General features: G+C 37.4%; 1 long non-coding RNA gene and 1 pseudogene across 2 annotated transcripts in view; one reads left to right on the top strand and one right to left on the bottom strand.

Annotated features, from left to right (window-relative positions):
- LOC143630616 (uncharacterized) overlaps positions 1-20,838 on the top strand; it is a 198,371-nt gene extending 177,533 nt beyond the window's left edge. Inside the window, exons 2-4 of the long non-coding RNA XR_013153204.1 lie at positions 19,547-19,601; positions 19,687-19,864; positions 20,505-20,838. This is a non-coding gene — a long non-coding RNA (uncharacterized LOC143630616). The remainder of the gene's footprint in view (positions 1-19,546; positions 19,602-19,686; positions 19,865-20,504) is intronic.
- Positions 6,460-8,393, bottom strand: LOC143630556 (INCREASED PETAL GROWTH ANISOTROPY 1-like protein 1; annotated as a pseudogene). Its single transcript, XR_013153194.1, has 5 exons — positions 8,277-8,393; positions 7,481-7,797; positions 7,159-7,270; positions 6,904-7,026; positions 6,460-6,693 (listed from the first exon to the last, which is right to left on the bottom strand). The product of XR_013153194.1 is annotated as an INCREASED PETAL GROWTH ANISOTROPY 1-like protein 1 (transcript).
- Positions 20,839-27,121: the final 6,283 nt, after the last annotated feature.

Below are 27,121 nucleotides of genomic sequence, written 5' to 3'. Positions count from 1 at the left end.
TTCCACCAACTGCCGGCTACGCACGTGGTATGACAGTAGTTGGTGAGTAGGCAGCGGCTAATAGTGATACAGTACAGGAGCATGCTGCTCGCCATACTGTATCAGTGAGCTGTCGTATCTCTGATCAGATCTTTCGCCCATACCTCGTCAGGTACAGTAAAAGATCCTTCAGTATACAGACTGGCTTATTTGGGCGGGAGTATTCCCCCTCCCGCCTCTGTGCGGAATTGCTCCCGGCTTTGCTCATTCCTTCAGGTGACACTGAATGATCGAGAGCTAAGTACCTTGTGCGTGTAGCCATGCTGCGCGGGTGGCCTTCCCTCATGGCTTGTATCCGAGGCTGCGGGAACAGGCGGAGTCCTTCACCATGGGAGGCATTTCCTGCGGGAACAGCTTGCGTACTGCGCGTAAGGACGTCACGTCTCTGAGCATGGTTGGTCCTGCGGATCCAGTTGGTCTCTGCGCAGACGTCCCTGTTTAAGGTGAGTCTTGCGGGTCCAACTGGGCTCTGCTGGGACCTACCTCTTCAGGGTTTTTTTTGTCAAGGTGCCCAGGTCTTTATTTTTAAAAAAATGATAATATCTTGAATAACAAGTTATGACTAATTTAAATAAACAAGTTATGATTAGACATTGAATAGCAACCGAGTTAGAGTTAATCAAGCGACACGGGCTATGTGTAAAACGTTATTGAGTAAATCTTATATCTAATATATATAGTTATTATTCAATAAAGAGTTGGTGTCTGGAGGATCCGTGGAAGGTGGGATCGCACGTGTGGGCAACATTCTTGTACTAAGAGTGTTAGGTTAAATTAGTATTAATGGTAGGTACAATTCTTGGAGGGTGGAGTACAAGTGCCAGCCATTGTGTCTTGTTTGTTCATAAATCCCACATGCATCTTTTAGTACACACAAACACATGCCTCCACGTGTGCCATATGCAACCATGCCATTGTTTAGGTTTCAGTTTTCATAACACATGTGATGTCCCACGTGAACTCCTTCAAACACCCTTAACCTTAGTTCATCTTACTTTAACCTTATATATTATAAATAGTTACTTACCCAATATTAATATTAAGACAATGTACTCAAAACTTTACATATAGGAACGTATGTGGCGTCCAGTCAGGTTTTCAGAACTTTTGCAAAAAAACGATGTAATGAAAACTCTCCAGTAATTATTACTCAATTATTATCTTTTTTTTTCATTTTTTAATATTAATAAAAAATTCGATTGGCCAAACCTCCTCTTCAACGTTGTGTACACAACGTTCATCCTCAAAACTCAACTGAAAACGTCCGGGGGGGGGGGGGTGTTTGTTTTACGGCGTTTTGGCCTCACAGCGCTACCATTACGGGTAGTCTAATATTGTTAGAGCATCTCCGACGTGCATCGAAACCCAAGATCCGAAGACAAGGTAGAAGGCCGGACAAAAAAAGACGGCCAGACAAACCTTCTTGCGTTGTGGAGCTCACGTTCGTTAGCATGGTTTGACGTTGCAGACCATGAGCGGATGAAGGGGTGGACCACCATTCTCACATACACATAATTTCTGGAGTTTTGTAGGGACTAATGTTGGAGATGCTCTTAAATATATATAACATAACGAATTATACAAATTTATTTGAAAAGTGTATACATATGTAACACGTAATTAATAGAGTTGAGGAAGAGAACAAGACAACCTTTGACGAGTAATAATTTCTATACATTGAATCAATCATGTGGATCTTTTGATGTTACAAAAAGACATGGCCCGTTCAAAAGAAAAGAGAAGAAAAGAAAAGAACAAAACAATAATAATAACCATAATATTAGAAACCTTATCTAATTACATAATCTATTATTGTAAGGCCCCGAACCCGGTAGCCTTACTTTAGCGTCGGATTTACTCATAAACACAGTTCTTACAAATCAGAGTTCATTAAAACTTTCGCGGAATATAAAAACTTTCATAAAACATTTCGTAACAAAACACGCCTTGTCTTAAAACATCATTTTGTCTTTCAAAATTAACAAACATTAACTTAAACGTCTTGAGTCTTTCGATGCCAGCCTCTTATTCAGTGCCACGTGTCTCCTCAAGCGAGCTGCCTCATCCTACTCACCTGCGTGCATACTAAAAGTCAGCTACGCTGAGTGAGTTCTAGTTAATCAAGCAACTTATCATACAACCACTTCATACAATATATACGTATCCGAAGACACATAGTCCACTGTCTAACATGCCACTGTTTAACCACTTAATTACCCCTATAGCTTAGCCTCTTAATTACCCCTACAGCTTAGCCACTTATGCCACTTTATGCCACTTGATGCCACCTTAATAACGAAGTCACGTATAGGCTTACCCTACCACGTACTATCGTCATGCCACTAACACTCTTACTAGACTCTGCCACTTCTATCACACTCTACCACTACTTGTCTACAGCACTCTTTATACCAATACAATTTTTACATAATAAGCAAGTCGCATCGTAGAATACATACACACTAACAACCACTTGACAATCACTCTCCTTGACGATACGTGCAATATCCGAAGATCGTTCACGTACCGACAAGCATTGCATAATAGCTACTTGTATAACATCTATACACTTACCACTTAAGGTAAGTGTATTCACACTTTCGCATCTAACCTGCTTAACTTACCACTTAGCCTCTTATTTACACCTACCACCTTGCCACTTTGCCACTTTAATAACGTATAACGTTATGCCACTTTGCCACTTAATAACGTAAAACGTTATGCCACTTTGCCACTTTAATAACGTATAACGTTATGCCACTTTGCCACTTTAATAACGTAAAACGTTATGCCACTTTGCCACTTAATAACGTATAACGTTATGCCACTTTAATAACGAAGGCACGTATAGGCTTACCCTACCACGTACTATCGTTATGCCACTAACACTCTTACTAGACTCTTGCCACTTCTAACACGTTCTACCTCTACTTGTCTACAACACACTTCATATCATTTACATAATAAGCATGTCACATCAACAATCATACACACATAATAACGATGGCACGTACAGGCTTTCCCTATCACGCGCTCACGTTATGCCACTAACACCCTTGCTAGACTCTTGCCACTTTTAACACACTCTACCTCTACCTGCCTATATCACACTTCATATCAGTTCGGTATTTACGTAATAAACCAGTCACATCATAACATTCGTACACACTATCAACCACTTGGAATTTACTATCCTTGGCGATACGTGCAATATCCGAAGATCGTTCACGTACCGACAAACATTATAAAATATATACCTCGTATAACATCTATAGCATACACTTACCACTTAAGGTAAGTGTATTCACACTTCACATCGAGTATGCACACAGCCCCGAAAACATAACAAGGAATGGGGCTAGAAACTCACCTGAACGCTGCTTCTTCCTCTGATAGTTGTAATTCCCTTCTTTAACTGAGCTCGGCTGACTGTATAAGTTACACGTATTAATACTCGCCTGATCTAATCTGGTGGCCTAGTATTAGCTTACTTTTACTTATCGTTTTAATCTATTCTCTAATCGAACTTGACTTTAGGCGAAGTTAAACCTTAGGCGAACTTAGCTTTAGGCGAAGTTAAACCTTAGGCGAACTTAGCTTTTGGCGAAGTTAAACCTTAGGCGAACTTGGCTTTAGGCGAAGTTGTCATCAGGCGAACTTGGCTTTAGGCGAAGTTGTCATCAGGCGAACTTGGCTTTAGGCGAAGTTGTCATCAGGCGAACTTAGCTTGCAGGCGAAGTTCATCAGGCGAACTTAGCTTGCAGGCGAAGTTGTCGTCTGCAGCTACTGTTCGTTCTTAAATCCCTTAATCACCTTCGTCTCTTAACCAAATAACTCGATTTAGGTACCCACGGGATCGTCTGACCAGCGCCTACAAACCCCAACCATCAAATCAACCTAACATCGATGTTTAAAGGGTGCGATTTAGGCATATAGGTTACGGGTTCTTTTTATCAATCGATTAACCCATCAACTCTTAACCATTTTCAGTAAGATTAGCTTTGTTGGATTCGTTTTTACCATACAAACTCAGATCTATCATTTATCAAATCAAACCGAACCTATACGAACGATTTCTAACTATAAACGTACCTTGAACGAGTCGAACTACGAACACGGTTAAGCCTTGATGTTGTTTTGGTCCGTCACGACGTTCCAGCACCAACAAGCTCGGGTTTTCGCCTTCGGATCTTGGTTCGGGTCGTGTGTGTTTTGGGTGTGTGTGTGTGGAAATGAGGATTAAATGGTGGTTAATGGTATTTATATTTAGGGATCATGGGCTTAAGCCCATGGACTCTCCTTCCTTCTTCCATAACCCAAGTCCATAACCCATATCCATTACCCAACACTAGCCCGACCCATACCAACTCCTACTCTATTTATTTACTTCCCGATAATCTGAGTAAACTTTCCCTCTATTATTAAGTAATATAATTAATATCATTTTGGAAATTTCGGGATGTTACAATTATTTGCAATGTGAGAAATATAAATGATTGAAAGCATTGAAATGTATTTCTCTGCATATACGTACTCTATAGTTAATACAAAACTCACAAAGTACTCGTTTGGAAGGTTTCCAACAAAAACTGTATTTAACTTAAATTAAAACTTGTTAAACCCACTTCTAAACACTAGCTTTAAAATTTTTATTTATTTCATTCTTCTTTTTATGTTATTAATCTTTGTCAAAACCGGAAAAGAAAATTTATGTAGATTGCATAAGTACATATGTGTATCCTGTGAAGTTATATTTATATATGTATTTTATATGAGGTAAATATATGCAGATTATAAGCTATATATAAGTAATTTCACAAACTACATATATATTTTGTATATCTTTTTTTTAATGACATATAAAAATAATGAAATTATATATATTTAATTTTCACGAGTTTTCAAGTATCAGTATCTTAGTGATTTTTAGTTGAATACTCCTCTTCTTATTTATTTTCATACTAACCTAAACTGAATAGAACTTTTAAACTGCTTTTAAGTTTTAACACACACATATGATGATATAAATTAATCATATTAATAATTATTAATATGTCCTTTTAAGTTAGACGGTCATGACTCAAGATTGTATATTTTAGCTGCTTTTTAATGCATATTTTAAACTTTGAAACATGACTTTAAATTAAACTAAACCAACTTGTTGACTGAATCTTAGTTATTATTTTAGCACGGCTCCAAACAACACACATAAATATTGGGATCATGTTTTTGGAGACAGGAATTAAGGAAGCAGTGGGTGTGATTGACTTGGTCAAAGCTTCAAGTTCCATGTGTACAATATTCATTTAAACAAATATAATAAATATAAACCGTGGCATATATAAAATGTAAACACTACAAACTAATGCATAGAAACTAACTATTTAAAGTTTAAGCAAAATGTTTACCGTCGCATAAAAACTGACAGTAAATGTTGTAGACGGTAAAATAAAGGTGCTAATTCATGTATCGGGTTGGAAATGATAGAACGTGTAATACTCGATCTATATTATTAAAACCGATAACCCAAAGCGAAACCTGACCGGACCAGACCGGTTTTGTGTATGATCCATGGAACAAATTAAATTGTATTTTGGTGGTTTGATTTGAACGGAACATATACCATTCAAATTTCAAATGTTATCCAAAGTTTAGGCCTTTAGGAAATTTTGGTTGGTGTTGTTGGGCCAAGATAGAATTCTAGTAGATCAAAATGCTGTCCTGATGGACCGGATGTCTACAAAGGCCCAATATAACTTTTCTTTTGGGCTTTAGGTAGAAGTGTCCATACGGTCAGAATATTAAATATTTTCTAGTTGTCAAGATTTCGAGTCCCCTGATTGACATTGGTGTTGTTGCGGGTCCCTGGAATAGATCGGTAGCGAGATGGTCACGAATTCTAAAGGTGCGGAATCCCCTTAGTCTTCATTTACGAGTGTATAACAAAGTAGAGAACAATAGAAGAATAATGAATTAATGTGAAAGCTTCTTGTATTGAATAATATCCCGGTAAACAATCAATGCACACAAAGGATCGTTGGGGCGAATATATCGAACCACACCAACCCTAGGCTGAACATATGTTTATACATCACATATGTTAGCCTAGTTACTATCTTCACATACTACCTAACTTCGCTTAGCATATCAAAACATAAACCGTAAGTGTAAACAACCATATAATATTGTATCAATTACAGACATGATCAACAAACATAAACCTATGAACTACTGGCACGGAACATGCACCAACAATATTATTATAAAGAGTAGATTAAAGTGTCATAACAAAAAGAAAAAGAAGCATTTTATGTTATAGCCCCTATCAAATTTAAAGATATTATTAACAGAAATACATATCCATTCCTTGAAAATTACTTTGTATATAACATATACATATTCTGTAATGTTATATAGTGTAATAACTAGATACAAAATAAAATTTGTTCTATAATAAATCACTCCTCTCATCAAAACCACTCCTCTCAAAAACCAAGTAACTATTTTTCATAAGTTTATACACACACACACATATCCTCACAATTAAATTAGAACATTAATCATGTTTAATTTCCTATCCATCATTTAACTATGCTTCCAATCTTCTTAAGTTCTTCAAAAACATGTATAGTCTGTGTCAAACCCTCCTGCAAACTAGAGATGTATGGAACATGTGGTTACACAATACTTTCTAGGGTTTATTACCTCCAAAAGTAATTTATTTCACTTTTTAGGGTTTATTCATTTTCTTTAGTGTAAAAAAGTTTGTACCATGATTTTTTTTTAAGAAAGAGAAAAACTATATGAAACATAACTAACTTCCAAAATATATTTGACAACTTAACTATCTTGTCAAACGATTACCTGATGAACCCGAAAAGCAAATCGAACACCTTGAAGCAACATATCCCTGTCTCGTATATGTTCTAACTCTTTGGCTATCCTTTGCATACATTCTCGTGCTAGTTTTAGTGAACTTAGCTTTACCTATATGTTTTCATAACTAAATTAGCTTTAAACATCATATGCATGCACGCATATGATGATGATGATGATGATGATGATGATGATGATGATGATGATGAAAACCTTGTGAGATATCATGTAAAATAACATTACCTCACCAACGAGTCCTGCATCCACGAGCCATTGCCATGGGATCTGTAGCTCCTTGTATCTCTTACTCGTACCTTCTCTCGTTCTCTCCACTTCACTAATTTTCGACTCCAACCTGAAAACAAATTAATTACTATAGTTTCAGTCACTAATTAAATTAATCAACATTAACCTAAGGGAATTGGCCCTATGGTATTAGGTGATATAATATGCACCCCCTCCCTTTGACCTAGGTCAAGAGTTCAAATCCTACAGGCGAGTTAGATTTTGGAGTAGATATTAGTTACTAAAAAGGTCAATCAACATTAGTCAATCAATTAATTACCTGTCTTGAAGTGCTTGCATCTTACTTAACGAATGAAACGTCGGTTGCTTAAGACAACTCTTAAACGCTAAAACTTCAGTTTCAAGATTTTTTAAATCTCGGTAACTAAAAGCTGCTTCCCGTAAGGCATCAGCTTTTCGTTCTGGCCAGTGCAGGAAGTGCTTCAGTACCGCCCTTTCGTCCACTAGACACGATAATTCACCATCAACCCACTTCACAAATGTCTCTACTTCTGAAATCCCTGTAAAACTTGCACTCTCCACTTCCCTTATCACAAAATTCAACCGTTCACCGTATTTCTCCACGTCCGATTTTATCTATCATGTCACAATTACCATAGTCACTTTTTCACATCATAAATATACGTTTCAATTTTTTAATTTATGAAGTTCTAATTTCAAGATTAAAATGACTTGTATTATCAGATTAGGTTTTCATTAATTCAATAAAAAATCTAAAATAAGAAAACATCTCTGTTTATGTTGTTTTGATAAAAAAAAAATCAAAGTTTGACCGTCAATGGTCACATGCAATGTTTTCATAATCAGATCGAACAACGAACTGGAAGGGAACGAATTTTGCCCCAAAAATGACGTTATGACTAAAAAAGGGAATTTTCAAAAAAAAATAATTTTTTTCATAGTAAACCGGTTTAACTGGTCGGGTTCCCCGGTTGGACCGGTGAACCGGTTCGAACCGGCCAGTTTTCTAGGAACCGAACGAGCTACACATACAACCATAGAACCAGACAGGTGGACCGAATCCCACCGATAAGATGGGGGCGGTGTAAGCTTACCGAGCTAAGATAAGTGGACCGGTTTTCGATCTCTCCGATCATATCACGAGAATAAGTAACCGGTACCAACCCGGCCACACCGTTCTTGTTTTCTTTGTATGCACTTTCTCTTTTCATAAGCGATCTATAAAACTCTATAACCGCCGGGACGTCGAACCGCCTTTAACCCGACTGGTGTCGATGGTAATGGTGGCGGTGGAGCCGTTACTCGTCTCTGCAGCCACTGCGGTGGCGAAGGTGGTGGTGGTTTTGGCGCTAATTCTTCATCGCATGAGTTTGGTTTCTTTATATCAATATGAAGCTTGGGCTTTTGCGGCGGTTCAACCATTGTGTTTTGTAGCTTCTTCCATAGGATTGATTTCCTTTCGAGGTCATGCGCTTTTAATGCGGTGATTTGCGACTTCAGACGACTCGTTTCTTGTTTTAGTTCGTGGTTTTCTTTTTCGAGCGAGCCGATTTTGAATAGGGAAGCTTCGAGTTCTCGTCTTAGGAATGAGATGGTGGCGCCGTCGTAGCCGACGGGCATTTTTCCGGTGGATGGTTGGGATGTTGAAGGGTTGGTTTGCTTGTAAAATAAGGTTGGAGTGTTTACATGCATTTATATAAAGCTTATGTTTTGAGGAGTTAAACCTCTAGATGTCGTGGAATACCGGACACTAGAGTTTTATTTTTCAATTTTGACATATAGGATTAAAAATACATATTTTTTTTCAAAAATATATAAATAATATAAAAAAAATAAAATTCAGGCATATCTGGGTGTCAGGCCATGTCAGTCGATATCATTTGCTCCATAACTAAAAAAATGTTGTAATACTTAAACATAACTAAAAAAATGCATTAGTTAAAATTTGATTAATAGATTAATATATGAATATTAGTTTGTATTGTTAAAAATGTATTTGCTTTTTCTTCTTTTTTTCCCCTTTTTCTTTTTTATAAGATTACATGGAACTTTATTTTGTACACTACAATAAATCAACATATATTCGAATACTGTTGAGTGACAGATAATTTATAGTTTTTCTTTTTTCTTTTCTAAAAGTAAACTATTTGGATTTATTTGTATAACTTACAAAAATTCATATATTTGAAGAGTGAGTTCCGTACCTCTTTCAAGATGTCTTGATCTTGTCATCTACAAATTTCAGTAAATACAAGTCGGGAGGTCGGCCACATGTCATGACAATTTGACGTTTACATTGCATAGCATAGGAACGATATTTAATATCATTTCCATAATAGTACACTCGGCACTTGACATGTCAAGCCATTTTCCGTAAAATATAGGGTAGGATGGGTTATTACAAAGACGCCGCCCCGTTTATGATCCTAATTTTTGGTTTAACCCCATGTATCGGCTTACTTCTTCTTTTCACCTTTTTATCTAAGATACTTCCCATTGATGCCCCGCCCATTCTTCGGTGTCTAACTCCAGTTAGACACCCTTTTTAACCATAAACAGCTTAGTGACGCCACATCCTTAGTACAACGATTACATTTTCAGACAATCCTTATTACATCATCGTGACACCCTATTACAAAGTCGATAACATCCTTAGCTGTGGAGTTAGTTACCCGAGTTCAACGGGTTATGCATAGTAATATTATGATTCCAAAATCAGCCAATGTAATTTTTAAAATATCGAATTTTGCAATTCAATTGCCTTATGTTTCGATGTAATAAATTATATTATATAAATACACTAAAACCTGTAAAAAGGTTTGTTGAGTCGGTCTTTCATGAACTCACTAGTCTTTATGTTTGACATATGTGTAAATTTATTTTTAAAATGTGAAATTTTGATGTGTGAACGATTGATGATGTGCAATAACTGGATTGGTAAACGTGGTGACTTACCACAGGTATATTAATTATTATTATAACTTTTCTAGAAATTAAGTTGCACAATATTTATAATATTCTTTCACTTGCAAGCAATAACCTAAAAAGTGGCAATTTTTCTAAGTGATCACGACGTTTTATTAGAAAAAGCTAGAAGCCAACCTCGATTCATACATCTTAACAAACCTCTAAATAAAACTCTAAAACAATTTATATTTTATAATTAATTTAAAGTCATTCATTTTAGACATTTAATTTTGGAAATATTCTATACAAAAATCTTTGGTAGATCGCGTTTTAAATGCAGTTTGTTGGTTAAGGGTCCACATGAGTCATCACAATAATTTATCTTTATGATACGAAGAACAATAAATCAATAATATAATAAAAACTATAACACTTAACTATATAAACATAATTTAATATAAAGTTATATTTTTCATGTGGAAATTAATGATACTACTAAATTTGCAATTTTAGCCTAATATGTTTTTAAAGCAACTAAAAAAACTTTATTTTGATGATTCATATTATCATCATTACAATCTTTTATACCTAAAAATGAAGTTTGTTTTAGGTGAAATAAGGATTGATTAACCGAAGTTAAGGTCATCCCATGTGCCAGATCATCCCATGTGCCTCAAAAGTTTGTCAAAGCCACATGATTTAATTTGTCATCTTAACACACTATGTGTGTGGAGAGGCTTTACCGTCTCTTTATGTCACCGTCATGTAGGAAATAGAACGTCAAAGCCCTCAATCATAAAGCCTTGTGGTGATTTAATGTTCATTTACCATCCCATTATATATATACATATACATGTATATATGTGTGTATGAGAGAGAAAGAGAGAGAGATTAAAAAGCATCTAATGACCCCATCACACCTCCCCCTACTGCCCTTCGTCTGAATAAAGGCTCAACCCTTTACCGTCCTGACACAATGCTCAGCCCCTTTAAAGCCCACACGGTGTGGTCTAAAGATAAAGAAGAAAATAGGACATAAATTTTACAAAAGTTGGGTATGTGTAAAAAACTAAAAAGGTAAGCTTCACCATTTTTGAGTTCAGATTTGAGAATAACAACTTATGTTGTTAAAAAGCGATTTATAGCATCAACTTTCTAAAATTTTTATATTAAACTCGGATCCGAACACTGTTAAAAAAAATACTAGATGTTTTAGGACTCTTGTTATCAAATCCTTTAAAGTTTAAATATCATTTTCGTTGAGTTACAACATTTTTTAAATTATATATTGAACTTTTATGCATTTTTTCTGTACAAATATATTGATAAAATCACTCCATTTTAATTCATTTTTGTTTGGTTACTATTTAAGCTTTGTTTAGATTTTATATCAAATTATTGCTTTTTAAATTATAGCAACATAAATATATACATTAAAAACGCTTTTCTCGTATTAAGCCGAAAGAGATTGATGTTTAATATTTTTCTTTGCTCGCTCAATCATGTACATAACTTGTTTTTGACTACTTAAAAACAATATATGGAAGATTTTATTTTTTTCCTATATTTGATATGGAGCCTAAAGAATTTGCTATCTTGACAAATTTCCAAAATCCAAGTGAAATTGTGTGTTTAATGCATGAGTGTTATGGGTCACCTTCCAAAGATGGTCCCTGTCATTTTCTTGCAAATAAAATCAATTACCTTGTGGTGAAGGAAGCCATCAATAATGGTCAAGACTCCACTCATTTTGGCCCTTGATTTGAGTAGGGTACTTTTAAGAGGGTTGAGCTAACTTATTAAGAGCAGCATTTAAGTGTCATATGCCCCAAGCAAGCCCAAGGGATGGGTACAAGTATAATCATATTCATATTCTCTGTCTTTGGCTATATTTTATAACTATATATCTTAAGATGCTACGTTTTTAAATTGTCATTGTGTAGTAAATTTAAAACTACATTGTCTTATAAACAAGAAGTTTTGTCGAATATAAAGCTAAAGGAGTGATATAATATACTTAGTGTTAGATTATGTTTCTTTTCTACTTTAGTTAAAGAAAAAAAACAAAATAGTAGGCACAAGTGCAATGCTACTAACAAAACATCTAACGCAAATGCATGTTTAAAATGAATACACGAACCATCCATTCTACAAAACACCATAGGGATTAGGGGACCATACTACAAACCAAAACAAAAACGTACACTCAAAAGAGTTACACCTCCAACTTAAGAATGAACGATACGATGATTGCCGGCCCAAATAAGAAAACCTCATGTTTATTCACGATAACAGGACAGCTGATAGGGTACTAGTCGCAATCTCTACTTTTATTATGTTTTTTCCCTGGAGTTTCCCATGTAACGTTTGTAATTCAAGCTGGGTTCAGAGTTAGTTCGTGTTAAATACATGTCTTGTTTGCATGTCAATAATATTTAACCTTACTCGTGCATAATTAAACTATATTCTTTAAAGCCAGAATCTTGTGTATTACTTAATTAAAAACTGGTAATATGTATATATAAGCATGAATGATAAAAAGTCTACTGTGTGGCCTAAGAAAAAAATAAAACAAGATTTGAAAATACTAAAGTGTAGGATGAAATGAATTTTACAACATTAAAAGGCCGTGGCCCAAGATCAGCAGTCTAGCTAGCCTGGATAGCTTTCAGCCCAGTCCATATAGTTTTGCTTAACCCCATTTGACCCAATAATATATCATGCAATTACAAATAAACACCATTTTACTACTTTCAAACTATTCTTAATAAGAATTTAAGACAAAAGACATAAAAGTTTTAAGACACTCGGTATATATCCGGTATACACCTAAAAACATGTCTAATTTTAAAATTAATTAACTTTAATTTAATATTAATTTAAAATGGGACAAATCATGCAGTACAGTTTAATTGTAATCTAGACAGAAGATTTATCACTCAATTTCTTTTTGTAATATGGATTACATCTTATTTAACACTGGACATTATAATGCAACATTTCGTCCTTTATAAAATTTATTGTAACATTTTTTTAGCTCCGTCACAACACAGAGGTCCTAACTCCTAAATACTAGTTAGAAACCGTGGCCAGTTAAAGTTGGGCCGGAAGCTACATAATGTGGACCCGTATTACATGTTTTTTTGATGTTTCTTTGTTAATTATTTATGTAACAAAACATTTGATTCAATAACCACAGAGTGCTTTCATTTTCACGTGAGAGGATCATAATTCGAATATTCTGACCAAAGCATCACAAGTTGTGAACTTTTTTTTGTATAAAATAATAAATATTTTTCGAGTGATGTGGATTTTTAAAAATGACAGGTAGATTAGTTAATTATAGAAAAAATAAATCTATAACTAAAAATGACAAGTAGATTATTACGATAGAGATCATTACAAAAAGGTTCATAAAGTGTAAAACCATGATTTGTTTTTACAAAGGTTGGCACTTGACGCCTTGGCGGAGTGTTTTATCAGCCACCCTTGTGAGTTAGCAAGTACCCCTAGCACACTGCCCCGCCTGCTTCGATTAGTAAATGCAAGCTTGATTTTCGGTTTGTGCTAGTCGATTAATTCCTAGTGATTCCAGCTTATCTGATCCTAGTGATTTTTCGGTATATTCCAACTCATCCGGTTCTCATGGTATTGAGTTTATGTCCATTGGCCAATGCAACAATCGAACATGAAGATACAACCCAATCCAACAAAAGATATGCGCCATGCGATCGTGAATTGGATCATAAAATTCTAATAAATGACTACTTCGTTGAAAACCCAAAGTACGATGCTAAGACGTTCAGAGCAAGATTTCTTTTGCCAACCAAATTAATTTTAAAAATTGTTGGGGATATCGATATGCCAGTTTTTAATGGTTTCGGGAAGGTTACGACATGAGGTTTGAAAGGAGTTTCACGATGTTACAGAAATGCACATTAGCAGTGAAACAACTCGCAACTGATAATCTTTTTGAGGAATACGATGAAAATTTAGCTATGTTTGAATGGACTTCACATGAACATAAATGGATATTATCTAGCTTTGTAACATCCGTATTTTGAGAATTAATAAATAACTAAAAGTTTTATTATTATCGGTGTGTCGTTAGTTTGGTTGTGTGCGTGTTTGTATTTGGATAAGATTGGAATGGAGGGGAATGGTGGGGCCCATGGCTCCCTATATAAGGCCATTCCCCATCCTTTCACCATTTCTTTACACAACACACACACAAGAAAACACACACTTTCTCTTTAGGAATTCGGATTCGGATCCAAGCAAAATGAAGGAAGAATCTTGGGTGTAAACACCATAAAACAACAAGAAACACCACCAAGCTCCACGAATCTGTCCAGATTCGAACCCGAGACCAACAATAGGTGAGTTTTGGTTTTAAAGGTTAAGTTTTAGGTCAGATTCGACATGCAAACCGATAGAAGGATAGATCGGGGTATATGATGGAAGAAAAACATGAACTTGATAAGTTATAACCCCACGAGAATGTTATATGGTAAAAATGTGATGTTCGGGCCTTATAAAACACAAGTATACAAAGTTGGTACAACCCAAAACCCTTAAAAAGGCTAAAATCGGGTCCTAAGGAAGAGTCACGAAGTAAAATGGCCATTAAATGGTAAAAACGAAGAAAAAGAATAATTTCGCATCGCATAAGCCATGCGAAGCGAATAAGGCTATTTCGCATCGCATGACCATGCGAAGCGAAAAAGGTAATTTCGCATCGCACAGTCATGCGAAGCGAAACAGTTCCATACGAAGCAAAATTCCATGCATGCGAAGCGAAATTCTTTCATGCGAAATTTTATAAAAATTCATTTTCTGATGCATTTTTGTTAAAGAACTGTTAATGAAAATAATTTTTTTTCCGAGCTGACCTGGCAGCTCAACCCCAGCCAGGGGCGCTGCCCCTTGGACCCTGCTAGGGGCTGCCGCCGAACCCCCGTTAGTTGAGGGTTTCATAAATTTAGATGTAGGAAATAGTGGTAATAGATAATTGATACGCGTAATGTATTGTACAGTTAGCCGTGCACAACTAAAGAAGGGAATTACCATTAACGGCGAGAGAAATCGACTCCAGGTGAGTTCTAGCCCCATTTCTCTTTTAAATGTTTTCGGGGCTGTGTGCACACTCCTATGTGTAATTAATACATTTACTTAATTGATAAGTGTATGACTATGTATTGGATGTTATTACTATATAATGATAGTATGAATGAGTATGTATATATATATATATATTATATACATGAGACATGTAAAATACACACGTATGATAAATGTATGGTTATTCGAGGCAGTAGGGACCAGACCCTTATAATATCTGTGATGTTAGGGACCAGATCCTTATAATATCTGTGATGATAGGGACCAGAACCTTACAATATCTGTGATGTTTAATGTAGAATAGCTTATGGTATACCATAGGGTTTTATGAAAGAAAGTATGTAAGTACGTATGCATGTATATGAAGTATGTGTGAAAGAAGTAATAGCAAAGTAAGGTATGAATACGTATCTTCGGACGCGTATGAGTAAGGATAAGAATGTATTGTATGTTAAATTGATTAACTATAACTCACTCAGCGTAGCTGACTTTTAGTATGCACGCAGGCAGATAGGTTGAGGCAGCTGGCTTGAGGCGGGACACATGGCATGAGCTAAAGAGACTAGCATCTATGAAGAAGTGTCAAGACTATTTTATGTTATGTTATGAAAAGACAATTTGTATGTTATGACAAAAATGAATGTTTGTAATGTGATGTTGAAGTTTTAAATTATTCCGCGAAAGTTTAAATTAACTCTGATGTTAGAATTGTGTTTATGAGTAAATCCAACACCAAAATAGGGTTACCGGGAACGGGGCCTTACAAGCTTATGAGATTTACCCGACTTGGTTTGTTTTTGTAAAATCATATGCATGGCCAATCGAAGAAAATGAACAAAAATTCAAGAGTGTGCAAAAGTCTGTGAGAAAAGATGTGAGCAAGATTTTGGCGTTTTAAAATCTTAATGAAGGATAATTAATCTCTAACGCCGATTCCCAATTGAATAACTTATTCAAGAATTGCGAGATTATAAATATTATTAACTAGCTTTTGATCCCGTGTAATACACGGGAATTTTCAAATGATAAAACTTAATAAAGTTGGTAATTTGAAATAAAGATAGCTTTTGAACCTGTGTAATACACGAAAATTTTCAAATGATAAAACTTAATAAAGTTGGTAATTTGAAATAAAGATACAAAATTAAAGGGAAAAACAAATTAAATACATATTACAAACAATAAACAGTTTAGAGTCTTAAATTTACAAATTTGAGAAAATCTTTTTATATATGACATTCGTAGTTTTATCACAAATATTCCCTTCATCATCCAATATCAAAAGTTTAAGACCACGTCTGCTAGTCACCCTGGATAATGCAACATATAATTGTCCATGAGAAAAACAGGACATCGAATATGAATCAGGTAAAATTTGAAAAATATCATAAATTAAATCAAATCAGGTTTCAAATACTGTTTCTCAATAGAAACTTGGATATTCGAACCCTATAAAATTTTAAAAAATATCATAAATTAAATCAAATATGAATCGGGTATTAAATGAATGTTATTATATGTAATAAAAGTTTATAATACCTCCTTGTCCATAAGTATGATTTCAACAATATGAGTATCAGTAGGACGCTTTATTACAGGCGTCCTCCATAATCTTATGACTCGGCCTTGAAGTGTGAAATTCGAGTTATTAAGGTCCAACCCTTTGAACATGATGATGTTTGAGGAAGTCATCATGCTGAGAATTACAAATAAATATCAGTATTATTGTTACTAAGACAGTAGGATTATAAGTGTATTTGTCATGAAGATAAAATAAGAAATACTAACCATTGAGACATTTTTATGATAAGCGTGCTTGCTCCGAGTGAGAGGAAGATTCAGAATGTAAAAGTATTGATGTACAATATGAGTTTTTAAATGTGTTTATCGAAGAATCATTAATAAGGAATGCTTGAAACTTGACTAATCAAATCCCGTGATATTGGTATTATATTTATGGAAGTTGTTTCAAAAGATAAATTGGAATTACTATAACTATAGGAAATAATCACACCTTACAAATCTGAATTCCTTAAAATAAGGATATGTAATTAAATTTGTAATTAACTTGTGTGAATTAAATATTTTAAATTTTTATGTATAAGAAATGGGTGCTCAATTTCTTAAACGTCACAATACATTTAAATATATTAAAATTGTAAAATGAACTTTGTTAAATGCTACAACTAATTAAAACCTTAAAGCATTGAAATTTAAACTTTAAAATGTGCATGAAAACGTTGAGGTCATTAATATTGTTAGTAAATACTTAGTTGAAATTGTAGGTTTTTTAAAAATACATATACTATGTATGGATCTAATTAATTTTATTATCATAATGACTCCCGACTATCAATAATGTTTAGTTCCATTATTATAACACTGATTTGAATGCCTTAATAATCAGATGATCCTGAGATCTTCATCAATATCACATTCTTATAATAATCTTCTCTAAAATAGTTCAATATTTTTTATTAATTAATTTACAATTAATAAGTAATTTTCGAAATGTTTTCAATTACTCAATTTAATGCTATTATATTTGCTAAATATATACACAATTTCAATTTTTCAGTTTTGCCAATATCTATTTTCCAAAATTAAATACATATTCAAAGGTTTATTTTCGGATGTAATTAAAATCATTTGATAATTTCATTATTTGACTTTACGTTTAAAATAAAGATTTGAACTTTCCTAATTAATGGTATAATTAAATGACATTCCATTTACCAAAATTACATATAATAATATTTAACATAAATATAATTTTCAACGGTTTATTAACGGATTAATTAACATTAAAACCAAAAAAGTTTCAAAAAAAGTTGCTAAATAAATTTAAAAATTTGGACTTCTATATCAAACACATTTCAAAAAATGAAAATAAGCTTACAGTTGTGCTAAACGTTTAGCTAAACCCATGAACACCCACCAGGCCAACCGACCCCAACCTGCTTAGCTAAATGTTTTTATGGGTTTGGCCGAAAGCCATTTACAGTTTTTTCAACAAGTTAATGCATCTTGACTCGGTTGACCAGATTACTAATATTACTTCATTTAACATTTTAATATGTTGAATAAAACTATTAAGGAGGTTTTATAAAAGAACCTGTTCGGTTCGATCCTCTGCTATCACCTCTCTAAAGTCAGCATCTCTAAGCATCTAAAAAACAAAATTAAAATAGTCAATACAAACACTAACATATAAAGTATAAACTAACAAAAAACTTATCTTTTTTACTTTTTATTCATCAACTTTAATTTACCTGTCTATAAGCTTCAATATCATGAAGATCACATTGGCCAGACATAACAAAAATGCAGTCCAACTAACTCCTGAACATATTGGGCAAAATCCTTCGGTCACAGGAGAAAATGCTCTTGGTGTGTACCTTCAGTTCCCTCAAATACAGGTTTCCAATATATCCATCTTTGATTTCTAAATAAACACAAAGAAAAGAAAAATAAATTATATTGCTTAATTAAATACAAACAGAAACTAACTAACCTTGGTTGTCTTTTTCTTCCGACTTGTTGTTTTTGTTGTTCCCTTGGTAAAACGTAGTTATAACTTGGCAGATTCCGCTGCACAGGCCGACCGCAAATAGTTTTTTTATTAAATATCTGTGGTTCTTAAATTAATACAATGAATTTAAAAGAAATGGACAAATGGCGGCCTTTTCTTTCCTTCAAGTTGAAAGACCTTAATATGATAAAAATATTTGTTTAATTATGAGCCTCACAATTTAATGAATTTGCTACATCTATAGCCGGCTAATTTGAAGTGTTACAATTATCTTAAATATATATATAAACGGAACATTTAAAAGCTATTTGGTTGCGTATCATATTTTCTCAATCCGTCAAATTGCTTTATTTATAAATAGAGTTTTCTCATGTATTTGACACTCGACCGAGTTTTTCAACAAGCCGGTCTCGAATAACTCGACTCGTTTGCACCTCTAACTTATATAAAAAAAATTTTCATATGACATTAAATTTCAAAATTAAAAAAAAAATCACTGTTTATTGCCAAAATTAAAAAAAAAAACCTTACCATAAATGTTTTGAATTTGTGAAGATGATATTTTGGTGATGGTTTTGATGGTTTAAAAAGTAAAATCAATTACAATTAATAATAATAATAATAATAATAATATTTACACGTCTTGCACGCGTAGAAGTTTTGGAATTGACTAATACAACCTTCCAAGAAAAGACCAAGAAACTCATATATAACACCGGAAACAAACAAACTCTTATTATAAAATACCATCTATCTATTATATATAACAATCTATCTTCCAAAACGTAACCTCAAATTCTCTTAGTCATGAGTTATTACAATCAATCACAGCCTCCTGTTGGTGTTCCACCACCTCAAGGTCAGTTTCAACACAAAATTATTTATGTTTATTTATGTTTTTGTATCTTTGATTGTTATTATTAATATTATTATTATTATTACAGGTTATCCACCACAAGAAGGGTACGCGAAAGACGCGTACCCTCCACCTGGGTACCCACAACAAGGGTACCCGCAGCAGGGGTACCCTCCGCAACCACAGTACGCGCCTCAGTACGCACCGCAGTACGCGCAACAGCCTCCTCAACAACAGAAACAGAGCAGCGGTTGTCTAGAAGGCTGGTAAGAATTAATTAATCCTTAGCATCATTGACTCACATAGATCATAATAATTTTTAATATAATATAATTGAGGATCTTTTTTTTTTGTGTGTTATGGGTTGAAATTTGAAAAATTGAACTAAATTACAAAATTGGCAAATATTTTGTACATGTCTTGTTAACAGATTCAACCCAGCCCGAACCCGAAATCTAAGACGAACCTGAACTCGAAAATCATGTTAGGCACGTGAAGCTGAACATGACACGCATGTTCGCGGGTTAACCCAAACACGACCTGTCTGACATGAACATTTATTTATTTATTATATTTTTTTCAAGTAGTGATACTTTAATTTACATTTTTTAAGCAAAAAATACAAAATTATATAAAAATAATGACTTTTTAACTATAAAATTTTGTAAAGTTACTTTTAGTAAGTTTTTGCACAAGCTACACCCAACCAATTTTAATTTATTACATAGAATGTTCTTTAAAAAATAAGAGGTTAGACGGGTCAAACCCGCGAGGGTTCCACCCAAACTTGCAGATTTCGTGTTAGGTTCGTTTCGTGTCAGAAATTCACGCCCCTCATTATTATTATTATTATTATTATTATTATTATTTCTAAAATTTGAAATTCAATGTGTGATATTTTTCCAGTTTGGCTGCTCTGTGCTGCTGTTTCCTATTGGACGTATGCATTTAAATGAAGGATATCAGTCTCTGGATTTATCAAACGATTCAACGTTGTTGCTTCGTTATTTTAATTTCGTTTGATGTTCTAGGTATGTAAATTTCACTGGTTTATACATTATCATGATATGCTTGTTATTACTTTCTCGGTCTTTGTCATGTTTCTTTGGTATAAAAGACTAATGATTTTTGTGTAATAAAAGCGTAGACTTGTATTTTACGCATGATTTTTGTATACGACTTTGTATATTATGTTTCAAAAGTCGTATATTGTTATGGAATCTGGAGAATGGTTGGTGCGCGCCTTATTTTTTATTGATGTTGGTCTGTTGTGGTGGCAAGAATTAGGTATCTTGTCCTTATTGATAACAAAGTCTAACCTGTTTAATGCACCTTGAAACAGATAATCAGTTCAATCATTTCTAAGCTTATAGGTTCTTTTAATTTTGGTTAAACTAATATTAACTGGCTTAACACTAATAGCATCTAACGGGTTGTACAAATATATCAAAGCATCAATGTAACGGATAATAGAGCGTAACAAAGACCGACATTAGATAACAGTATGCAAAATGATGGCTAATAGTTAATTATTGAATTGTGCTAGTTGACTTGATTGATCATGAAATTATAAGTCTAAGGTGTGATAATTGATAATAAATACTTAATAGTTGGTTTATGATAGTTGACTTGATTATGAAATTAAAAGTCTAAAGCGTGATAATTGGTAATCCTCATGATGTAAATAACAAGGATCAAATAGTGTCACATTAGAAAGTATCTAGAGGCAAAATCACCATGTGTAAATGTACTTTTGCAAGCTTTATATATTTATGTGTTGTTTCATTATGGCTTAGATCTTTGTGAATATACTTCGGGTGTGAGTTTAAACTATGGGTTCACGGTTACGGTCTTAGACCCTAAGATCTGTAGATAGGAGATATGAATATCGAGTCAACTACCCTGACTACATATCGTAACGGTGCTGAAGAAACACTAACTGACCCCGGGCAGATTATAGGTAATCTGGGGGCTAAGTAATGTTTCCCACGAAGGTTAGGTCCAGCAGAGTAAGTTGTACTTCAGGGAACCTGCAAAACAGACACCGTAAGCTCGTCACTGAGAAGGGGGGGGTTCCTCCTTGTGACCACCCTCCGGCGTGAGAATCAGTCTATATTGCTCTTTGAATATAAAAGTATGTGAATACTATTAGAGCAGTTATCAAGTAAGTTATACGAGATAGTAGATGATGAAATGATAATACCATTTGCTGTCTTTTATAGCCGAAGGTGGGTTTCCAAGGGGTTTAGCCGGCCCAACACGCTACCAACTGTAACCTATGCACGTGCCCTACCTGTGAGTGGTGGATAGGTAGCGGCTGACACAGAGCAGGCGTGCCGTGCACTCTTCGTCTTCTACCAACTGCAGGCTAGGCACGTGGTCTGGCAGGAGTTGGTGGGCAGGCGGCGGCTATTGGTCACAGTGCTGTGGCGTGCTGTCTGCCACGCTGCTGTCAGTGAGCTGTCGCATTCTTGGTCAGATCTTTTGTCTTTACCTCGTCAGGTATCACGCAAAAGATCCTCCATCATACGGACTGGCCCATTTTGGCGGGAGTTTTCCCCCTCCCGCCTTTGCTCATTCTTTCAGGTGACACTGAATTTGTAAGTGTTAAGCCTTATGCGTGTAGCTATGCTGTGCGGGTAGCCTTCCCTGATGGCTTGTATCCGCAACTGCGGGAACAGGCGGGTTACTTTACCATTGGGAGGCTTTTCCCTGCGTATGCAGCTTGCATACTGCGCATAGGCTTCTCTGAGCATGGTGGGTCCTGCGGGAGTAGATGGTCTTTGCGCAGGCATCCCTGTTCAAGGTGAGTCATGCGGGACCAACTGAGCCCTGCTGGGACCTACCTCTTCAAGTCCCCCCAGTCCAATGTTCTTCTCACGAATGTCTAATAAAGTGAGGTGAACTTTTGGACTTAAGCAAAGGGTTTTGAAAAGGGGTTTTTGTAAGGTTTTCCATGGGGGTTCTTCCCGCGGAAGTCCTTGTCACTTGCAGAAATTCCCGAGTTTCCTGCTTGGTCTTTGGGTATGATGCGGGTAGGTCTGTAACCTCCTCGCAAGTCAGGAGCATTGAGTCTTAGTTGTGCGGATTCTCCCTGTGGTTCTGGTAGTTTTTGAACATAGTGATCAATTATGTTTAAACCACCAATTCCATCTTGGAGCCTCAAACAACGTAGTACTCGATGTTCCCGCAATGCGGGGATATTACTTCCGTTTTCACAAGCATTGCCCAGAAGATCCTTCCTGGTTTCAATTCTCAGCGGGTGCTAGGTATGTGAAGGGTTTTGCCTTTACACTGTACCTGCGTCCGTCTTACGGTTACTTTACTTCCAAGGTATTCCTGGCGTCCATTCCCTGCGGGTGCTAGGTATGTGAAAGGTTTTGCCTTTACACTGTACCCGCACCCGTCTTATGGTTACTTGGTTGCCAAATATTTTGGCTTCAATTCCCTGCGGGTGTTAGGTATGTGAAGGGTTTTGCCTTTACACTGTACCCACACCCGGCTTATGGTTACTTGTTTGCCAAGGTAAGGGATATTTTCCCGCTTACTTTTTTGAACCTTGGTCTTCAAATTTTTTAAATTTTGAAATTTGAAGAGTTGGATGGATAACAACCCAATACCTCAAACGTCGTGCGACGGTTTCTTCTGACTGTGTCAGGACGTGCCAGAAGTTATGGCGACATGACATTATGTGGTCATTCCAGTTGCTTTTTCAGGCGCGTGGGCACGGGATTTCGGGCGCGTAGCCGCGAAATCTCTGGCACACGTCCTTTTTGACAGCTGTTGCCAGTTTGCTTTTGCCACGCGTCATAGTTTCATTGCACCTTTGATTTCTCTCTCTTCCGTATTAAATTCATCGCATTAATTGCGATTGCTATATAAAGGGGGAGAAGGTTATTTGCAATTCACACTTTCCACTTTCATCTCTTCTTCTCCAGTAATTTCCGGCGAATTTCTCTTTTTCAGTAAAGCATTGCTCTGAAATCTCTTCTTTCTTCCACCATGTCTTCTCACGATGCTGATGATCAGAAGACTGCTGGCGAATGCCAGTGTTATCTTCCTGTCGAGCTGTACCAGTATATCGTCAGGAAGTTCATGCTCGAGTCTCTCGAGCCTGAGTTTCCTGAGCCCCACCATACTGTGTACGATGCCCCTAGTGGCAAAATCGGGGTTTATGCTGCATTCTTTGTCTACGGGAACCTTAGGTTTCCGTTGACAAAGTTTGTGTACCGTGTCCTAGAGAGGCACGGTGTGCACCTGACAGAGGTGCACCCCATGGCCATTGCCAAGGTCCGGCACTTTGAGTGGGTGTGCCGGATACTGGGCCTTGAGCCCCTTGTTGACCGCCTGATGACCTTCTATACTTGGAGGTGCATCCAAGGGTGGTACACTCTTACAACCCGTATCAAGGGTTTAAAGATTTGTACCACCGAGCGGAGTCTTCGCTCATGGAGAAGAGAGTTCTTCTTTATATCCGCTCGAGCCATCCCTATTGCCATGAAGTTCAAGAATGGCCAGCCGCTTCCGAACCTTCCCGCCATCAACTACGAGGAGGCGGAATGGTTCGCGAAGATATCCCGGGTCCAGTCCCCGGTTTTCCGTTTTCCGGAGTCGGCGATGGTGATGCTGGGGATGAGCCGGGTGTGGAAGGCGGCGAATGCGGATAAGGTTCCGATCGTCCTTGAATATGGTTCGAACTCTACCCCTTATGGTATGTCTTGTTTCTTTTTTGCTGACTACGATTTTTTCTAACTTTCTTGTTGATTTCAGAGGGTAACGATCTTCAGTCGCTCCTGAATCCGCGGGAGGAAGATGGTCCTGCGCGGATGGGTACTCGTGCTCTGGACGAGAACGAGTTGCCCATCTTAGAGCAGACTGCGGGTCGGTTCGTGGAGGTTTACCCGCCAGGCCAAGAGATCCTGAGCCACCGACGGCCAGGTAAGCCTATCTTCTACCCTGAACCTCTCAATGCTGTGCCTGCTGCTGGAGTTCATGACATTTCTTCTTCTGAGGAATCCGCAGAAGGTCCTCCACTGGTGCGGAAGAAAAAGGCTGCCGTCGGGAGAGGCAAGGAGAAAGTGGCCTCTACGGCCGACCCGGTAGTCCTATCTGACTCGGAGTCAGATAACGCAGAGGTGGCGGGGAAGCCCGGTGGTGAGGAGACCACCGCTCCGGAGGCTGCAGGTGTTACCTCCGGGGAGGCAGCGACGACGACGGTTACCGGTGTCAAGAGGCCGGCTCCATCGGGTTCGCCCCCGCTCGTCCGTGCGTTCAAGCTCAAGAAACCCCGTAAGTACCCCCATAATTCCTGTCTATATTTGTTTCAAATAAATTTTTCTAACACTTTTGCTTGTGCAGGTGTGGATGTTGACGCATTCCAGGGTGGAGTTGGAGTAAGTATTCCCCCGCCAATGACGGTAGGCTCGGTCAGCCTTCCCGAGGCGTCGACCCAGGCGTCTACGCTTGCTTCCGCTGGTTCCAGCCTTCCTGAGGCTGTTCCAGCTGAGAAGGTGTCTCCGCCGGCCGTGAGTGCAATTTTTACAGCATCTTTCACGGAGCCGGCGGTTACTGTTGCTGAGGAGACGGCGCCAACAATGGCTACCACGGCGGCTGCCACTATACCTGCGCCACCGGCACCGACGGCCGGACCATCAGGTACGCGCCGGGCTTCCCGCCGATCTACGCCACCTTCCCGTCTGCCTGACCTGTTGGATGGATTTCCTTTAGGTTCAGGTGATGGGTTTGGCGGCTATCGGCCTGTTATTGACCCTACAGGTACGTAGGGTTCTTTTTTTCTTTGTATATTTTTGTCATCTTTTCCTAACTGCCTTTGTTTCTTTTGCAGTGTCGGATTCCAATGAAGTGTATGTTCCAAGATGGAACATACGCCGAGGAACAACCCTTCGCACCCCTGTGGAGTGCGTGGACTGGGCTCGCCACGCTGCTCCTCATGGTGCGTTGGGGGAAGCCATGGCTAGCTACCAAGAGGGTAGGCTAACCAATGAGCTTCGGGTTCTCCAGGCCCGAACGCAGCCCCGCGTCGAGCTGCTTTGTCGTGAAAACGACAAGTTAAAAGCAGCTCGCGCCAAAGATGTATCTGAAGCGCGGGCTCTTCGGGAGGAGAACCGGCAGTTGGCCGCTGCCGCAGCCGAGAAGGAGAAGGCATTCAAGGCCCTCGAGGTTGAAGTCCAGGCGCGACTCGAGGCCCGCTCCAAGGCTGCCCAAGCTGTGAATGAACAGCTTCGGCTGGCCAAGGAGACTGCGCGAAACTCAACTGAGAGGGCTGCCAAGGCTGAAGCTGTTGCTGAGCCACTTCGCGAAGAGAATGAGCAGCTTAAATGCAAATTAAAGGCTCTTCAGCATGCTCATGACGCCTTGGCAATGGAAGATGCCAAGAAGCTGCAGGAGATCCTTGACCAGAGGGGGATGCTTGACCGTACTGAAAGGAAACTCAAAAGCGTCGAAGAAGCTGCCGCCAAGGAAGTTCAACTTGCCAACCTTGATAAAAGCGGAGCCGAACGTGCTTACAAAGAAAGTCAAGCTACCCTCCAATGGCTGCTTCGAGAAGCGTTGCCTGAGGTATCTTTATCTTTTTCTTTACGCTTTCCGCTCGTAATTAGAAAATGTTCTAACTTGTAATATTCTTTTGTAGGTTGTGCGTCGGGTCCTTTCAGAGACCTCTTACGACGATGCAATGAGCGCAGCCCTCAACGCTTCTCATGAGGATGGGCAGAAGACTGGCTTCCTGCTTGGTCTAGGGTTTGCTGAGAGAGGCTTTCCGCCCTCCAACTTCCCTTTATTCAATGTTAATACTGAAGCTGCTTATGACCAAGCTGTGAATCAGTACGCTGCCTTCCCACATCCAGTGGTGGAGAAGGTGAATGAAGCTGCTGCTGCTGATGATGGGCTAAGCATCCTTAAGGCTTTCCTTGGGCAGCCGCGCTCTGACGGTGCTGGTCCAAGCGGAGGTGGCCCTGAAGCCTGATCTTGAAGATCCCTTCCCCCTGCTAGGATAGACAGCCTTGTATAGATTTCTTTTAGGCGGGTAGTTACCCAGCCATTCTTGTAATTGATTGTGAAATATTAATCTCTTTGCGTATAAGATTGTTATTTCCTTGGGTTCTTTGCTTTATAAACTTATGACTTGCATACTTAGTTTAAATTAGCAATTTCCCAAGTGTTTAGAATAAGAACCTTTGAACGTGGTTGATGATGGGTTAAAGTTTCGCCTCCTCCTTCGTGATTGTGCGGGTAAAACCGTCACTTGCACTTGGTAGGATGGCTAATCTTTACCCTCTATCTGACCTGCGTGTAGGTTTTCCTTTTCGAAATTTCTAAGGCATTAAGTTAAACCTTTGAACGTGGTTGATAATGGACTAAAGTTTTCGCTTCCTCTTTCGTGATTGTGCGGGTGTAACCGTCACTTGCACTTAGTAGGATGTCTTTAACTTTAGACCTATATCTGACCTGCGTGTAGGTTTTTCTTATCCTTTTAAGTGTTCATAAGTTAACCTTTTAACGTG

The sequence above is a fragment of the Bidens hawaiensis genome, unplaced genomic scaffold (genome assembly GCF_021521415.1).
Source record: "Bidens hawaiensis isolate Kalapana, Puna unplaced genomic scaffold, B.hawaiensis_p1.1 tig00005770_1, whole genome shotgun sequence".
In the NCBI taxonomy this organism is placed as follows: Eukaryota; Viridiplantae; Streptophyta; class Magnoliopsida; order Asterales; family Asteraceae; genus Bidens; species Bidens hawaiensis.
The sequence above is the reverse complement of the archived record's forward strand: the minus strand, read 5'-3'. Positions and strand labels throughout refer to the sequence as shown.